Consider the following 7,801-nt stretch of genomic DNA (forward strand, 5'->3'; position numbering starts at 1 on the left):
TCATGGTACAAAACACTATTTAGTTTATATTATTGTGTTGAAATGGTTAGACTCGAAAATAATAGACAAGTACTTGGAAATTTCTTAGTTTATATTATTGTGCTAAGTTACGTTTTTAATGTTTTTTATATTTTTTTGGAACTTTCTCGCATAAAGTGGTTCAAAGTTGGTTTGTTTCGCACGAAACTTGGCACACAAAAGCATTTGGTATAAATTATTGTGTTGAAATGGTTCGAATCGAGAACTATTGTCATATGCTTGAAATTACGTGCTATGTTGTTTTTTTAAAGTTTTTTGTTAGCTTTTTTAGCACTTTCTTGCATAAAGTTGTTCAAACTTGCTTGCTTTTGCACGAAACATGGCACCCAACACTATTAAGTTTATTTTATTGTGTTGACATGGTTATACTCAAAAACAATACTCATGTACTTGAAATTACTTGCTAAGTTGCGTTTTCAATGTTTTTTATATTTTTTAAGCACTTTCTCGCATAAAGTGGTTCATACTTTGTTTGTTTCACACGAAACCAACCGCACAACACTATTTAGTATAAATTATTGTGTTCAAATTGTAAGAATCAAAAACAATAGTCATATTCTTGAAATTACGTGCTAAGTTGTTTCTTTAAAGTTTTTTTTAGCTTTTTTAGCACTTTCTCGCATAAAGTAGTTCAAACTTGCCTTGTTTTGCACGAAACATTGTACCCAACACTATTCAGTTTATATTATTTTGTTGACATGGTTATACTCGAAAACAATAGTTATATGAAAATACTTGCTAAGTTGTGTTTTTACTGTTGTTTATGTTTTTTTGGCACTTTCTCGCATAAAGTGGTTCAAATTTGGTTTGTTTCACACGAAACCTAGCACATAAAACTATTTGGTATAAATTATTGTGTTGAAATGGCTTGAATCGGAAACAATAGTTATATGCTTGAAATTACGTGCTAAGTTGTTTCTTTAAAGTTGTTTTTTAGCTTTTTTAGCACTTACTCGCATAAAGTTGTTCAAACTTGGTTTGTTTTGCACGAAACATGGCACCCAACACAATTTAGTTTATATTATTGTGTTGAAATGGTTAGACTCGAAAACAATACTCATGTACTTGAAATTACTTTCTAAGTTGCGTTTTCAATGTTTATTATTTTTTTAGGCACTTTCTCGCATAAAGTGGTTCAAACTTTGTTTGTTTCATACGAAACCAACCGCACAACACTATTTAGTATAAATTATTGTGTTCAAATTGTATGAATCAAAAACAATAGTCGTATGCTTGAAATTACGTGCTAAGTTGTTTCTTTAAAGTTTTTTTTAGCTTTTTTAGCACTTTCTCGCATAAAGTTGTTCAAACTTGCCTTGTTTTGCACGAAACATTGTACCCAACACTATTCAGTTTATATTATTGTGTTGACATGGTTATACTCGAAAACAATAGTTATATACTTGAAAATACTTGCTAAGTTGTGTTTTTAATGTTGTTTATGTTTTTTTGGCACTTTCTCGCATAAAGTGGTTCAAATTTGGTTTGTTTCACACGAAACCTAGCACATAAAACTATTTGGCATAAATTATTGTGTTGAAATGGTTTGAATCGGAAACAAAAGTTATATGCTTGAAATTACGTGCTAAGTTGTTTCTTTAAAGTTGTTTTTTAGCTTTTTTAGCACTTACTCGCATAAAGTTATTCAAACTTGGTTTGTTTTGCACGAAACATGGCACCCAACACAATTTAGTTTATATCATTGTGTTGAATGGTTAGACTCGAAAATAATAGTGATGTACTTCAAATTACATGCTAAGTTGCGTTTTTAATGTTTTTTATATTTTTTTTTGCACTTTCTCGCATAAAGTAGTTCAACCTTTGTTTGTTTCATACGCAACCAACCGCACAACACTATTTGGTATAAATTATTGTGTTGAAATGGTTGGAATTTAAAACAATAGTCATATGCTTGAAATTACGTGCTAAGTTGTTTGTTTCATGTTCTTTTAGCTTTTTTAGCACTTTCATGCATAAAGTTGTTCAAACTTGCCTTATTTTGCACGAAACATGGCACCCAACACTATTCAGTTTATACTATTGTGTTGACATGGTAATACTCGAAAACAATAGTCATGTACTTGAAAATAATTGCTACGTTGTGTTTTTAATGTTTTTCATATTTTTTTGGCGCTTTCTCGCATAAAGTGGTTCAAGCTTTTTTTGTTTCGCACGAAACCTAGCACATTAAAACATTTGGTATAAATTATTGTTTTGAAATGGTTTGAATCAAAAACAATAGCTATATGCTTGAAATTACGTGCTAAGTTGTTTCTTTAAAGTATTTTTTAGCTTTTTTAGCACTTTCTCGCATAAAGTTATTCAAACTTGGTTTGTTTTGCACGAAACATGGCACCCAACACTATTTAGTTTATATTATTGTGTTGAAATGGTTAGACTCGAAAACAATAGTCATGTACTTGAAATTATATGCTAATTTACGTTTTTAATGTTTTTTATAAATTTATGGCACTTTCTCGCATAAAGTGGTTCAAATTTGGTTTGTTTCGCATGAAACTCTGCACACAACACTATTTGTTATAAATTATTGTGTTGAAATGGTTCGAATCGAGAACTATTTTCATATGCTTGAAATTATGTGCTAAGTTGGTTTTTCTAAAGTTTTTTTTAGCTTTTTTAGCACTTTCTTGCATAAAGTTGTTCAAACTTGCTTTGTTTTGCACGAAACACGGAACCCAACACTATTCAGTTTATATTGTTGTGTTGACATGGTTATAATCAAAAGCAATAGTGATGTACTTGAAAATACTTGCTAAGTTTTATTTTTAATGTTTTTTATATGTTTTTGGCATTTTCTCGCATAAAGTGGTCAAAACTTGGTTTGTTTCGCACGAAACCTAACACATAAAATTATTTGGTATAAATTATTGTGTTGAAAGGTTTTGAATCGAAAACAATAGTTATATGCTTGAAATTACGTGATAAGTTGTTTCTTTAAACTTTTTTTTAGCTTTTTTAGAACTTTCTCGCATAAAGTTGTTCAAACCTGTATTGTTTTGCACGAAACGTGGCACCCAACACTATTTAGTTAATGTTATTGTGTTGAAATTGTTAGACTCGAAGACAATAGTCATTTACTTGAAATTACGTGCTAAGTTGCGTTTTTAATGTATTTTATATTTTTTTGGCAATTTCTCGCATAAAGTGGTTCAAACTTTTTTTGTTTCACACGAAACCAACCGCACAACACTATTTCGTATAAATTATTGTGTTGAAATGGTTCGAATCGAGAACTATTGTCATATGCTGGAAATTATGTGCTACGTTTCTTTTTAAAAGTTTTTTACAACTTTTTTAGCACTTTCTTGCATAAAGTTGTTCAAACTTGCCTTGTTTTACACGAAACATGGCACCCAACACTCTTCAGTTAATATTATTTTGTTAACATGGTTATACCCAAAAACAATAGTCATGTACTTGAAAATACTTACTAAGTTATGTTTTTAATGTTTTTTTATATTTTTTTGGCACTTTCTCGCATAAAGTTGTTCAAACTTGGTTTGTTTCTCGCGAAACCTAAAATATGAAACTATTTGGTTTAAAATATTGTCTTGAAATGGTTTGAATCGAAAACAATAGTTAGATGCTTGAAATTACGTGTTAAGTTGTTTCTTTAAAGGATTTTTTTAGCTTTTTAGCACTTTCTCGCATAAAATTGTTCAAACTTGGTTTGTTTTGCTCGAAACATGGCACCCAACACTTTTTAGTTTATATTATTGTGTTTAAATGGTTAGATTCAAAAACAATAGTCATGTACTTGAAATTACGTGCTATGTTCCGTTTTTAATGTTTTTTATATTTTTTGGCACTTTCTCAAATAAACTGATTCAAACTTTGTTTGTTTCACACGACACCAACCGCACAACACTATTTGGTGTAAATTATTGTGGTTAAATGGTTGGAATCGAAAACAATAGTCATATGCTTGAAATTGCGTGCTAAGTAGTGTGTTTCAAGTTATTTTAGCTTTTTTTAGAACTTTCTTGCATAAAGTTGTTGAATCTTGCCTTGTTTTTCACGAAACATGGCACCCAACACTAGTCAGTTTATATTGTTCTGTTGACATGGTTATAATCGAAAACAGTAGTCATTTACTTTAAAATACTTGCTAAGTTGTGTTTTTAATGTTTGTTATATTTTTTTGGCACTTTCTCGCATAAAGAGGTTCAAACTTAGTTTGTGTCGCACGAAACCTAGCACATTAAACCATTTAGTATAACTTATTGTGTTGAAATGGTTTGAATCGAAAACAATAGTTATATGCTTGAAATTACGTGCTAACTTGTTTCTTTAAAACTTTTTTTAGCTTTTTTAGCACTTTCTCGCATAAAGTTGTTCAAGCTTGATTTGTTTTGCACGAGACATGGCACCAAACACTATTTAGTTTATATTATTGTTTTGAAATGGTTTGACTTAAAAAATTAGTCATGTACTTGAAATTATGTGCTAAGTTGCGTTTTTTATGTTTTTTTTTTATTTTTTTGGCATTTTCTCGCATAAAGTGGTTCAAACTTTGTTTGTTTCACACGTAACCAACATCAACACTCTATGTGGTATAAATTATTGTGTTGAAATGGTTAGAATCGAAAACAATAGTCATATGCTTGAAATTACGTGCTAAGTTATTTTTTTCAATTTATTTTAGCATTTTTAGCACTTTCTTGCATAAAGTTGTTCAAACTTGCCTTGTTTTGCACGAAACATGGCATCTAACACTATTCAGTTTATATTATTGTGTTGACGTGGTTATACTCTAAAACAATAGTCATGTACTTGAAAATACTTGCTAAGTTGGGTTTTTGATGTTTTCATATTTTTTTGGTACTTTCTCGCATGAATTGGTTAAAACTTGGTTTGTTTCGCATGAAACCTAGCACATTAAACCATTTAGTATAAATTATTGTGTTGAAATGGTTTGAATCGAAAACAATATTTATATGCTTGAAATTACGTGCTAAGTTGTTTCTTTAAAGTTTTTTTTAGCTTTTCTAGCAATTTTCTCGCATAAAGTTTTTCAAACTTGGTTTGTTTTGCACGAAATATGGCATACAACACTATTTAGTTTATATTATTGTGTTGAAATGGTTAGACTCGAAAACAATAGTCATGTACTTGAAATTACGTGCTAAGTTGTGTTTTTAATGTTTTTTATATTTTTTTGACACTTTCTCGCATAAAGTGGTTCAAACTTGCTTTCTATTGCACGTAACCTAGCACATTAAACCATTTGGTATAAATTATTGTGTTCAAATGGTTTGAATCGAAAACAATAGTTATATGCTTGAAATTAGGTGCTAATTTGTTTCTTTAAAGTTTGTTTTAGCTTTTTTAGCACTTTCTCGCATAAAGTTGTTCAAACTTTGTTTGTTTTGCACGAAACATGGCATCCAACACTATTTAGTTTACATTATTGTGTTGAAATCGTTAGACTCGAAAACAATAGTCATGTACTTTAAATTACGTGCTAAGTTGTGTTTTTAATGTTTTTTAAAATTTTTTTGGCACTTTCTCGGATAATGTGGTTCAAACTTTGTTTGTTTTACACGAAACCAACCGCACAACACTATTTGGTATAAATTACTGTGTTGAAATGGTTTGAATCGAAAACAATAGTCATGTACTTGAAATTACGTCCTAAGTTGCGTTTTTAATGTTTTTTATATTTTTTTGGGCACTCATAAAGTGGTTTGAATGATTCGAATCGACAACTATATTCATATGCTTGAAATTACGTGCTAAGTTGCTATTTTATAGTTTTTTTAGGTTTTTTAGCACTTTCTCGCATAAAGTAATTCAAACTTGGTTTGTTTTGCATGAAACATGGCACCCAATGCTATTTAGTTTATATTATTGTGTTGAAATGCTTAAACTCGAAAACAATAGTCATGTACTTGAAATTACATGCTACGTTGCGTTTTTAATGTTATTTATATTTTTTTTGGCACTTTCTCGTATAAAATGGTTAAAACTTCGTTTTTTTCGCACGAAACTTGGCACACAACACGATTTCGTATAAATTATTGTGTTGAAATGGTTCAAATCGAGAACTATTTTGATATGCTTGAAATTACGTGCTAAGTTGCTTTTCTAAAGTTTTTTTTAGCTTTTTTAGCACTTTCTTGCATAAAGTTGTTCAAACTTGCTTTCTTTTGCACGAAACATGGCACCCAACACTATTCAGTTTATATTATTGTGTTGACATGGTTATACTCAAAAGCAATAGTGATGTACTTGAAAATACTTGCTAAGTTTTGTTTTTAATGTTTTTTATATGTTTTTGGCACTTTCTCGCATAAAGTGGTTCAAACTTTATTTGTTTCGCACGAAACCTAAAACATAAAGCTATTTGGTATAAACTATTGTGTTGAAATGTTTTGAATCGAAAACAATTGTTATATGCTTGAAATTACGTGCTAAGTTTTTTTCTTTAAAGATTTTTTTAGCTTTTTTAGCACTTTCTCGCATAAAGTTGTTCAAACATGGTTTGTTTTGCACGAAACATGGCATCCAACACTATTTAGTTTATATTATTGTGTTGAAATCGTTAGACTCGAAAACAATAGTCATGTACTTGAAATTACGTGCTAAGTTTTGTTTTTAATGTTTTTTACATTTTTTTGGCACTTTCTCGGATAATGTGGTTCAAACTTTGTTTGTTTGACACGAAACCAACCGCACAACACTATTTGGTATAAATTACTGTGTTGAAATGATTGGAATCGAAAAAAATAGTCATATGCTTGAAATTACGTGCTAAGTTGTTTTTTGCAAGTTATTTTAGCTTTTTTTAGCACTTTCTTGCATAAAGTTTTTCAAACTTACCTTGTTTTGCACGAAACATGGCTCCCAAAACTATTCAATTTATATTATTGTGTTGACATGTTTATACTCGAAAACAATAGTCATGTATTTGAAAATACTTGCTAAGTTGTGTTTTTAATGTTTCTTTCACTTTTTTTGCACTTTCTTTCATAAAGTGGTTCAAACTTGGTTTGTTTCGCATGAAACCTAGCACATTAATCCATTTGGTATAAATTATTGTGTTGAAATGGTTTGAGTCAAAACAAATAGTTATATCCTTGCAATTACGTGCTAAGTTGCGTTTTTAAAAATTTTTAAATTTTTTGGCACTGATAAAGTGGTTCAAACTTGGTTTGTTTCGCACGAAACATGACACACAACACTATTTGGTATAAATTATTGTGTTGAAATGATTCTAATCGACAACTATAGTTATATGCTTGAAATTACGTGCTAAGTTGTAATTTTATAGTTTTTTTTTAGGGTTTTTAGCACTTTCTCGCATAAAGTAATTCAAACTTGGTTTGTTTTGAACGAAACATGGCACCCAACGCTATTTAGTTTATATTATTGTTTTGAAATGGTTAGACTCGAAAACAATAGTCATGTATTTGAAATTACGTGCTATGTTATGTTTTTAATGTTTTTAATATTTTTTTGGCACTTTCTCACAAAAGTGGTTCAAACTTGGTTTGTTTCGCGCGAAACCTAAAATATAAAACTATTTGGTATAAATTATTGTCTTGAAATGGTTTGAATCGAAAACTATAGTTAGATGCTTGAAATTACGTGTTAAGTTGTATTTTTAAAGGATTTTTTTTTTGCTTTTTTAGCACTTTCTCGCATAAAACTGTTCAAACTTGGTTTGTTTTGCACAAAACATAGCACCCAACACTATTTAGTTTATATTATTGTGTTTAAATGGTTAGACTCGAAAACA

Source organism: Amaranthus tricolor, chromosome 15 (genome assembly GCF_026212465.1).
Source record: "Amaranthus tricolor cultivar Red isolate AtriRed21 chromosome 15, ASM2621246v1, whole genome shotgun sequence".
Lineage (NCBI taxonomy): Eukaryota > Viridiplantae > Streptophyta > Magnoliopsida > Caryophyllales > Amaranthaceae > Amaranthus > Amaranthus tricolor.